Here is a 12,061-nt window from a genome sequence, read left to right as displayed (position 1 = left end):
AAGGGACATTTTTTTTTAATCTTATATTTCACACCAGCGCATTGCACTAACTTTGTTAACTGGATTGTCTGGGATTATTTGGGCTTATATCTGTAATACTTTGTATAAAGTGGTTGGGGGTAGGGTGGGAGGGGACATGGGAAATAGGGCAGGAATAAATATAGAATATGTCTACTTTAAATTAGCAACTGCATGGCGGGGTGGGCCCTAGGTGGTGCAGTGAATAGAGCACCGGCCCTGAAGTCAGGAGGACCTGAGTTAAATTCGGCCTCAGACACTTGACAAACTTACCAGCCATGTGACTTTGGGCAAGTCACTTAACCCCAATTTCCCTCCAAAAAGCAAAAAAAAAAAAATATATATATATATATATATATATAGTAAATGCAGAAAATCCACATAGTAAAATATTATGAACCAAAAATCAGTGTTTGCAGGTATTTAGTTCCTTCTATAAAACTATAGGTAATACTTTTTTTAATACACTCTTTTGAGTGAACTAGACCCAGTAATCTAGTGTAATGTCCTGCTTCTTGTTTCTTTTGACTTAACATTGGTTTAGATAGAGACTTTACTGCCTAGAATCCACAATCAATTTCATGGCAACCCTGGATAATGGCTTTGTGAAATTCAAAAGATGTTTGGAGCAACTATAAACATAAATGCCATTTTATAGGTGGTTATTTTTACTGCTTCAAATATGTAAGGATGCCCATTCTTTCATGTTAATTGCTGGAGGGCAGGAAGAAATCCTTTCTGATGAAAATCATTATTGCTATTTTAAAATTCCTTGATCATTGAAGGTGAAACCCCTTCTAACATAATATAAGAAGCTGTACATCCATAAATCTATATGGACTAGTTTTTTTTTTCTTTTGTAGTTCTTATATGAGTAGTTAATATTTTTGAGATTGGATTAAAATTCTTATTTCATGTTCTAATAATATGGTTTTTCATCTTTATAAGTAATATTCCATTTCTTTTCATTTCTTGGTTTTGTTAGTATATAATCATCCAGAGCTGATTCTGATTATTCTTTTCATTTCCTCTCTATTGTGATATTCAATTTGCTAATGTTTTTTAAGTAATTTTATTTCTTCTCTCTTTTATATCATATTAACAGCTAATAGTTAATTAAAGGTTTATTTTGTTAGTCTTTTTTAAACCAGCTTTTAGTTTTGTTTATCATCTCCATACTTTTTCCATACTATTTATTCCTCCTCTGATTTTAAGATTTCCTATTTTTGTGCTTATTTAGGGTCTGTTTATTTGCTAATTGTCTGGTTTTTAAACTGCATGCTGTTAATGCATCCTCTCTTTGATTTAATTTATATAGTTTTTCTCTGAGGACTGTTTTTACTATTTCCCAGAAATTTTATATATTCTCATCACTACTATTCTCTTCCACAGTTATTTTTTAGGGGGAAATTATAATTTTATTTATTTTCATAGGAGACAGATGATATCGAGTACATGACATAGAAGCTCAAAAAAGTATTTTCACCAAACTCTGCTAGGAATATTGTAAGAGATTACTTCAGTGAAAAATCTAATCAAACTTCATCTTCCTACTCAGCATCACAGAGTCCAAATAAATTCAAAGTTAGTTCTTTAAATAGTTAAATGTATGTTAGGCCAAAATACCTTTGAGAAACAAGAGTGTAGGTAACTTCCCCCTCTTAGGATCAGTTACCAAGATTTACAAAGGGAAATGAAGAGGGCAAAACAAAACAGAAGAAAGCCAACAACACTATTAAGAATTTCCTTTTACTATGCCATGAGTTAGCTCCATTGTTTGTCTATTTTCCAGAATTTTCTATCTTACCAACTTCCATTTACCAAATCTCCCAATAGGTTTTGCCTTTTTTGTTCTAACGGGAGAAAAGTTGCCAGAGACAGTTCTATGCACTTTGTTTTTGTTTTTTTAAAGAAAGCAATACAATGCCAGTGATCTGAGTTGGCCATATACTCCCATATGAGAATTCAGTCATTGTATTTGTAACTTCAATGCCTAGCACAGTGCCTGGAACACATTAGGTGTATACTAAATGCTTGTTGATTGATAAAATACATTAATTTATTCTATAAACCCCACCCTATGCATAGTAGGGACACTTTTAAATATTTTTTAATCTGATACAAAAAACTAACATTTATGAAAGGGAAATATTAAAAGCTTTGCCAATAAACACAGGAATAAAGAAAGAATCCCCTTCTCTCCACGCTATTATTTGGCATAGTTCTAGAAATGTAAGCAATAGCAACAATACAATAGAAAGCTGCTGAAATGAGTAGGATTGGCAAAGGAAAGACACAATTACCCGAATTTTCAAAATATATGATTCTTTATTTATACCACCCCAGAAAATCAGCAAAGAAATTGAGACAAATAATAGCTTCAGTAATGTGGTAGGATACAAATAAAACATCAAAAATTGTCAGCATTTCTATAGAGTGATAACTAAATCTATGAGAAAATAATAGAAAGGGAACTTCAAAAATAACTACAAAATGCAAATATATACATATATGTATATATGTCAGTCTACTAAAATGGTCAAAATATATAAAAGAATTTAAAATGCTCTTTAAAGAAAATAATGACAAGTTTAAAAATAAAAAGAGATTTAGTAAGAGATTTCTACCTAGAATCTAAAGTAAAGGGACCACTAAAGCATGAAATTGATTAAAGCAATGTAGTATTCTGGAAAATGGCCATCATTATTTCCCATGAAATCTGCAAAGCCCTATTTGTGGGTTCTTCATTTTATCATTAAATAAATCTTTTCATTCCTTGAGCATTGTAAATCACTCTATTGTAAAGACAGTTGGTGACAATGTCCTTGGTGGTATGAAATGCTGATGTTTCCAGATTTTCTTAGTGGAGGCAATGATGCAAAAGAACTGAGAAATTCCCCAAAATGTGCCCAGGCCCTTTGGGTCATGTAGAAACCCCTGATTAAAAAAAAAAGTTATACAGATAATAGAAAACAAGGAGAAAGAAGGGCATTGAAAAAGAAAAAAAAGGAAACAATCTTACAAAAGACAGAAAGGATACCCTTATTTTATAATGGAAGAAGCCATTTTGGGGAAGATGATCAAGAACAAAAAGGAATTGAGATTCTCAAGAAAAGGGTACCTTAATGTAGGAAGGACCCAATGACCTGAACTTACAAAGGGATGAAAACAAAATTGGGTATTCAGTCCAGAAGTTGAGTCTAGGGGAAAGGGTCAAAGAAAAGTGGTATAAGAAGGGGGGGGGGGGGTTAGTGAAAAAAAAAAAACCCAGGATACTTTAAAAAGCAGTTACCCAGTTGGCTGGAGGCACAAGATGGTGGCAAAATGGCAGGATTGAACTTGCATTTGTTACTAGGGGTGGCAGAAACCAAAACAAGGAGGTGGAGAGGGAAGAGGAGGAAGAGAAAAGAGGAAGCCTCACCAATTAAGTGACCAGGAGCTTTTCAACACTTTTTAAAATAAAGTGAAATACCCTGAAATGTAATGAAACCAGAGGTGGGAATCACTTGTTTAGACAAGAGACCACTTTTTCTCTCCAACATCAGTCAAATTCATGAAAATGATTAGCATCTGACCATGGAGACCACTTGGGAAACATATAATATTGAATCTTATCACTAAAATTGATGCTCCAAAAAAGAATGGTTTTAAATAAATTGATTCATGTTAGGAACAGGTACAAGGATTGGTCTCATGACTTTACATATCTACCATCCAAATACTCAGATTTTAAGCAGCATGTCCTGATAAATTTATTTAGAAGAGTGAGCCTTTTGAGTGATTGTTGATCTCAGCGAGGAGGCTTTGAGGTGTCCTGGGACATGGTACAATGTGAGTAATTTATCTGCAAAGAGGAAGAACTAGTGGACCTCTGGAGATTTAAAAGTGAAAGGAAACACATTTTCTGCCCTCAAGAATCTTAAAATCTAATGACGGATGGAGGGGAGTAAGACATGTATAGAAATAATTACAACATATTACAAAATTAGATTACTGCAAAGAATTGGTTGAAAGTGTCAGCTTCGAAAACCCTAAAGTGGTCAATTCTTTGACGGGTCCTCTCCTAAAGAAAGATTTTTATCTTACTACAGACAGTTCTCAATTTATGTAAATTCATTATGCAAATTTGACTTTACCTAAAGAATTTTTAAAGAACCCAATATTTTAAAAAATCCTATGTTAATTTTACTGTACAGTACTGTACTCTCTCAGCTTCTGCCCCTCAGCTCAGCACAACTCCCCATCAAAAAACAAACAAACAAACAAAAAGACCCTCCAAGTAAAAGCAGAAGAACTAAAGGCTGATCCATGAGATCTCTACCCTCCTCCAATGGATTGGGGCCTGGCTTGAGACTTCCAGTGCTGGTGCTGAGAGAGGAGATCTTTGCACTGCTCTGCCCAACCACCTGCATGCATGGCATCCTCTTGGCTGGCCCCATTGTTTGTCCTCCCTCTCTCATTTCTCTGTCTCTGCTCCCTCCCCTCCCCCACACTTACTTAAATGGAACTCTCCAATTATGTAAAGCAAGGACTGTCTGTATTTATATTTCATTGAAGAGACTCACTTGGGATTCAACTTATATTTACTAGGTAGAAACTCTGATTTGACTATCATGATTTGGCCACAACTTCACTCTTCTGAGGTCATTGACATAGCTACAGGAGAATTCTTTACTTGGGTAAACTTTCAATAAGTATTTCCTTGCAATGAAAGTGGATAATACATTCTTCAAATATGCCTAGAAAAATGTGGAAATAATAATTCATCTGACTTGATAAAAAACGGTTAAAGTACTGGCACTCCAAGTGGATACTTTTAAAGAAGAATCAGAAGTACTTTATGATTTTTGTAGGTACAATCCTTCTCTTTTTTTGCCAACCAGATGGAAATCAAGGGAGTAAACTCTTGAAATCCCCATTAAGTTATATAAATAATGGGGGGGAGGGGCTGATAGAAATCATGTCAGAAAAATGTGAACTAGAGGCTGTTGAAAGAATCGTCTATGACAACTTGAAGTTGAGGAAGACATTGAGGTGGAACAGATACATGATTGGAAAGAAATGCAGTCAGGCTCCAGTTGAAGGAGGAGATTCCAATAAAAGAGGCTTCTAAAGTCACCCACATTGAATCCTGTCAGGGGTGAACAATGAGATGAGCATTGTCTTGGAGTTTTGTGCTGATATAATATTGTCAATACCTCCATTAAAGAAAAGAAATTAGAAAAGCCCAAGGAAGTCCACTATCTTTTTAGTATTAGCAACTATAATCAAAGAATTCTTCCTCAAAGTTTTAGCTATGAGTTCAAATGCTGTAGAAGACATAGCAATCATTACAATGTGGGTTGAAAAAATCCTCACTGGTATGGAGGTCCACCATAAATGGGTTCCCCATGGAAAAGAGGAAGTTAGTCTGTTCTTGACATTCCTAGAAAACTCTGGGGTTCATTTAATGAGAGAGAAAAGACACAGAATAAGGCGACTGAGAGAAATTCCCCAAGCTTCTAAAGACTTCATTAAAGCCATGGAAAAGGAAAAACATATTCCCAAAGATAGTGAAAATATCCCAAATTGGGAAGAGTGCCCTGACAAGTGCTCTCCATCTAGTCTTGCAGTGTATGAAGCTGAACCAAACTTAGTTAAAAGCCACTGTCCAAGTTAAAATCAACCCACTCAAGGAGACAACAACCTAGAACCTATAAATGAAGATGGGGTTAGCCAAAGAGTAGGACAAGGGTTTTAGAATGCATTCAAGTCTCCTCTGATACAGCAAAGGAACTAGGTACCCCTGAAGAAATCAACAGTACTGCAGCTAAAAAAAAGAAAACTCCCAAGGAACCACTGGACATCACCTGTTTAAATGTTTAATAAATGTCAAGATAAAAAAAGAATACACTAGCTGCTTTCAAAGAAATGGAAAGAGTAAATTTCCAAAGATTAACATTAACAGATAATGTTAATGATAGATAAACAGAAAGCAAGAAATGTGGTTTATAGAATCCTGACCAATGAAGAACTAAAAATAATTCCTGAGGAAGAAATTTGCTTTAAAACATGAGATGCTTTAGGGCATAAAGGTTCTAGGTACAGGAGCCATCTAAGAATATTATTCTTGCTTATTAATCATAAGCCCAGTTGGTGCACCAACAACATGGTACTAGATTTGAATTCAGAGAAGCTGGATTAGAATTTTGGCTCTGCCCCTTACTGTGTAGTAAGCCTTAGGCAAGTAACTTGGCCTCTCTGACCCCCATTAATAAGCAAGGAAACTAACTAATTTCCTTGTTTATTAATGGGATTCTTTGGAATAGATAGCTTCAAAGGTCTTTTCCAGGTTTAAATATGTTATGCTATGAAATTCAGTGTAACTTTGTGCAAGTCACTTTAACTTCTCTGGACCTCAGTTTCTTCATATGTAAAGGGGAAGGAGATCCAATTGCCAGATCTTGAAGATCCCTTCTAGCTCTAATCTTCAATGTTTTTCAAAAACTTTTCCAGAAGTACAATAATATGGACTTGAAACAGTTCTAGGGAAGGGGAAAGATCTTTTCAGTTACTATATCTTAGGACCTGTAACTTCATCCTCTGCACCAGATGTTGGCACAGAAATTTCAGTTATCTTCACGGTGGTCTTTTTGTTTGTTCTCATCATGAACACTGCAGAACAAGATGACAAAGTGTCCTATGGAATGACTTTATATTGCCTTTGAGCGCATGATGAAACTCTGCTAATTTCTTTGTTTTGCTCTCCAAGGAGAGACTGTAAGCCATCTTTCAGTTTTAGCCACTACCTCTTTCTGTCTTTTGGTTTCATTTATTATTAGAATGTCAGTATTGATGTGGTTCAGTTCCATCAATAATGCCAATTGGTAAGTCATTGGACAAATCTCATATTTAAAGTACAAATGGTTCAGTTAATGTTTGCTCTCAAAAAACTGTGACTCTTATTGTCTTGTGCACCCCTTTATAAGAGCCACAGTCACTTCAGAAGTATACAGGACTGGAGGTCATTTTAATTTTTTTTCTTTATTCCATAGGTTGCCCTGAGCAAATAATTCAGTATGTTGTGGTTAGCTTAATGGTGATAAGCTTCTCAGTATTTACCTAGATTGCTACTGGAACAACAGACTCAGTTTGGCATCGAAACAGTAACTGAAACTTTTTCTTCCTCTGCTGATGAGGCTGAAACATTCTCCAATTTGATATTGTGTGACTTTACTGCAAAGGTACCGTGTTTCCCCGATAATAAGACACTGTCTTATTATTTTATTTGGAAAGAAAAACACCAGAGGGCTTATTTTCAGGGGAGGGCTTATGTTGTCCTGCCTCAGCTCTCCTCCGCGGCACTGCTCTCAATGGCGCCAGCAAGCAAATCACTGGGGAAGAACAGGATGATGCACTCACTGCTGCAGCTCTGATTGGATGCAGCTCGGAGCGCGGTGTGCGTTTCACGGGGGGGGGGGAACAGTGCATACAGAGGGTACCGTAATGTAGCGTGTAGCGCAGGGGATCACCTTCACTACAGTAGCAATCTCAATAGGGCTTATTTTCGGGGGAGGGCTTATTTTAGAGGAATCTTACACAGTAAGGGGAGGGCTTATTTTCGGGATAGGTCTTATTATCGGGGAAACACGGTAGGTATGATAACAAAAAGTGTGCTGGAAAATATGGTTCATACCTAAGAAATAAAAGAGGTTAAGACTGTTAACCCAACACTCATTCCTATATCATGAATGTTTGTCAAAAAAGAAAGTTAGGAGTGGTTGAACATGTTGAGCTTTAAACATTGCCACTCCCTCTCCAAATGACATTGACTTAGCTCATATAAATATAAACCAAAGAAAAGCCAGAGAGCAACTAGGCAGTGATTTTTCAGGGAAGAAAGATAAGTGGCACAATATTCACCTGCTTTTGTATCGTTGTGGAGCCAGTCCTGTCCTTGTCATTGCATAGCAAAATGGGAGAGGATTTTTTTAGAAAAAGTTACCTCATCATACTTTTGTTGAGCTCCTTTCCAGTTTGAGGAAATACAATTATCCCTTCCATATCATGGGGGTTAGGAGCACGATGATCTGGAAAATCCATGTAAAAATTTTGATCCTCCCTTCATACCAAAGAAGTCTGATTTTTTTTCTTCTTTCTTTTGTGGGGTATTTACAGTATTAAGAGATAAAATATATAGATATTACACAATACTATACATATATTTTATGCATTTCTGAGTTTCTAAACTTTTTCTGTGTTGTTTGCAGCTTCTGCAAAACTCTCCAAAAATTCCCATTTAGTTTCTTATGTCAAACCACAATACATCGAAACTGCTGTGGGGAAAGTCACAACATAGAAGGGCTAACTGTAGAGCCAGAGGATCATTTTGTTTCATGTGGGAGATTGTGACAAGAACTAAGAATTAAGTGGTTTCTGACTATCATGAGATGAGAATTAAACTGACAGATGCAGATGTGAGAATTGAGGAGAAAATAGCCCAAGAAAGTATTCAAATAACATACGTGATCTTACCCTTAATATTTGCTTCCTTCTGCAAGTAACCTAGCTGAGGGAGAAAGCTTCATAGTTACTGGTTGAGAGAGACAATTGAGTAGATGTGTAAGCTTCCCCGGTAAGGAAGAAGTTAATTATCCATAGCACAATGTAGGAAATACTGAGTCACAGGTAGCTATGAACACCTTAGCACCTTAGAACAATATAACTAGAGCTTCAGAGGAACAATAGCCCTTCCCTGGAGGCTTATTAGCCACAGCATGTCTAGCCATTCCAATAGCTCTATTGGATACTAGGTGACCTTGAAGATAACTGAGTAGCTGGAGACCAGCTAAAGCAGAGAACAATACCTGGTGATGTCCAGCAGAGAAGTCCTGAAACAAAATGCCCAGCAGGAAGTGGTCCAAGCAGAAAGCAGTGTAATGTCACTAGTAGGTATCAGAAACACCATAGCATGAAAAACATGAATAGCTTCTCCAAAAGTCTGTCCTGACTACACATGCTCCTCTATGAACAGGAGCTCTAGTCATATGTATTTCCATGTATATGTGCTACATACATGATCCCTATGCATATCCCTTTATCCATCTGAGGATATGTTTTTGTGGAAAAGTGGACTTAAACTTTATAGGAAGAGAGATATTCTTCTGTTGCTATTATTACTATGCTATTTCATTAAATTATTTTGTTGTGAAATAAATGTACTCTCTGCTTAGTAAAAGTAAATGTCAATGGGTGGGGGAGGCTGATAAGCTATGGTTTTTAGATCTTCAAAGTTCTTGGATCATAGAGTAGTTTTATGGGAACTCATTGGTGATAGAGGGCATAGTCTTGTACTTAAAAGACACTTAACAACACAAAATAGGGGACAAGGCTATACCAGAACAAATATAAATTGTGGAAAGCCACACAGAAGACAATAATATTGGATGTGTTGAAGGATCATTTTGAGAAATATCTCAAAGAAGGAAGGATGCTAAAAGAATGGGGGAAAAGCATACATGATACTTCTAGCAAAAGATGACAATTGAAAAAGTCATCAACTACTGATGTGTCATTTTTCTCATCTTTATTAAATCTTTGTGAGAATTATCTACACATATTTTGAGTTTTTGTGTATATATCCATATATATACACATAGATATGGATATATACATCTATATATACATATCCTTAATAAAAAATATGATAATAAAACAGTGAGACTTCTTCAAATGATTTTTTTTACAGCAGATAATATCATTATATCTACACAATTGACTAAAAATCGACATCTGGCCTTGGAGTCAGGGAAATCTGGGTCCAAGTCCTGCTGACATACACTCTCTGTGTAAATCTGAGCAAGTTACTTTTAAAGTAACCTCTCAGTGCCCCAGACAAGGCTCTAATGTTATAAGTTACAGTACAAGTACCAAGTAGCATTGATAGAAAGTTATAGGAGTTTCCTGTAAAAATGATATCACATGTCCAATCAAAATTAGCTAAAAGGAACAGAGAATACAGGATCCCACTGGGTTTATTTTTATTGACAAATTACAAAAAATCCCCCCCAAAAAAACACTATTTGGTTAGGCAGAGCAAAACATAATCTTAAAAGTTCTCCAGTAAGCAAGATCTCATGTAGTTTAAGATTTTACAAGATACCTTAATAAATACAGCCATAGAGATAACTCTATTCAATGACCCTCTAATTATTAATATCAAGCAAGAAATAAAACAGCAAGACATGTGCTCACTGAAGGTGTTTATCACTATCGTGGAAAATGGAAGGGGGTTCCCCTAATGATCAAGAGACTATCTACATTTTCCTGTTTGCAGACAAAATTTTGATAATTTCATGAAGATGCAGAACATACTTGGGACTCCTTCATGAGATCTGTGATTATTAAAAAAAAGTATTAATCTAAAACCCATGCAAGAAAAATTAGCAAAATGAAAAGTACCTACCCTTCTGCCTGGGAAATACAATTACTGTATAAATGCCTTTTGTTAGAATATTGAATTTGGTCCAGAACTGAAACATAAATTCATCTTTTTTTTAAACAGGGTTGTAGATGAGACCTGCAGAGTTCTGTCCAGTCCCAAAGAGTTATTCATCAGGAGCTCCTCAAACCAGAAGCTGCCCTTGAGCTCAAACAGCCAGATGGACATCCAGACGGCACAGGGCCAGATGGATCACTTTTGGTATATTGAAGAGAAGCTTTAGCAACTCCTAGCCAGCAAGGGTCTTGAGCTCTTGGACAGCTTGATGCCTGGTAAGTGGAATTCTCATAAATGAGGGCATGGAGGTGGAGAGAAAGAAGGTAACATAAAAGTTTGGGGGGGGAGGCATATTCTAGCAAAATGTTGCTTTCTTGAACAGTGGTTTGCTGTGGCTATACCCAGGGTATGCAGGTAAATGTTTAATAACTGAATCTCAAAAACAAAAAGTATGCAAGACACACTTTACAATTTAACCTTTTTCTCTATTACTTTCTTAAGCCTAAATAATCCACAAAACCATAAATTATGTCCTGATTTGTGGCATTCACTCATTTCAGAGGTATAAATCTCTACACTGAAAATTTAACAACCTGCTGTTCTGAACCAGTATGAGCTGGCTCCAGCACATACCTGGTTATAACTGGAAGAAACCTCATACATATTGGACATAACTACAATCATCTGTGCCATCTGTACTTGCCCCCAAATCATTTAGAAGACTCATGAAATTCTATTAGCCCAATGAATCATAGACTTTCATAGTGTTAACCAGTCCAGGGGAACGGGAAAAAGAAGGAGGAGGAGGAGGAGATACATAGATAAAAAAATCTTTGTTCCAATAGGTATTATCCCAGTTAAAACTTTTGAAAGCAGAGATGGTTTCATTTTTGTCTTTGCTTCCTGATCACTCTGCATAATGACTGGCATATGACAAGTACTTAGTAAGTGCCTGATGAATTGAATTGAAATGGATTGAATTGAGTTGAATATGCTCTTTATGATTTGGGGGGGAAATGAGGCTGAACAGAGAGACACAATGAATTCTGCTTAGGACTTATTGTGTTTGAGATGTCTCTGGGACATCAATTCTGAAATGTTCAATAGGCAGTTGGACACACAGAAGTGGAATTCAGAGGAGAGATGTCTCTCCCAAAAGGATGTTATCCCCTTAAGATCAAGGATTGCTTCATTCTTTATATTTTATATTATATTATATCTCCCCCACCCACTGACATTCTTGCTAGTACCTAGCACCTGATACATAGTACATGTTTAATTTAAAAAAAAATTATTGATTGATGATTACAAATCTTATGACAATCTCTAAAGAATCAAACTTCTAAGTGATCCAAGCAGAAATAGTGAGATCTGCAGTAGGTATATAAGTAGGCTGCAGTGTATTTCCTAGACATAAGAAGTGGCAAAAAAAGCATATTCAATCAACAAGCATTTATTAAATGCTTACCTAGGTAAGGCACTGAGCTAAGTCCTATGGATACAAAAAAAAAAAAAAAAGGAAAAAGAGTCCCTGCCTTCAAGGAGTTCATATGTAATTGGGGAGAT

The 12,061-nt window shown here is 36.1% G+C and overlaps 1 pseudogene; it reads left to right on the top strand.

Moving 5' to 3' along the window:
* The first annotated feature begins 3,839 nt into the window (after nt 1–3,839).
* LOC138168775 (RNA N6-adenosine-methyltransferase METTL16 pseudogene) lies at nt 3,840–5,677 on the top strand (annotated as a pseudogene).
* The last annotated feature ends 6,384 nt before the right edge of the window (nt 5,678–12,061 follow it).

Source organism: Petaurus breviceps, unplaced genomic scaffold (genome assembly GCF_028583685.1).
Source record: "Petaurus breviceps papuanus isolate PSGF00001 unplaced genomic scaffold, PetGlider_PUasm1.0 37, whole genome shotgun sequence".
In the NCBI taxonomy this organism is placed as follows: Eukaryota; Metazoa; Chordata; class Mammalia; order Diprotodontia; family Petauridae; genus Petaurus; species Petaurus breviceps.
The sequence above is the reverse complement of the archived record's forward strand: the minus strand, read 5'-3'. Positions and strand labels throughout refer to the sequence as shown.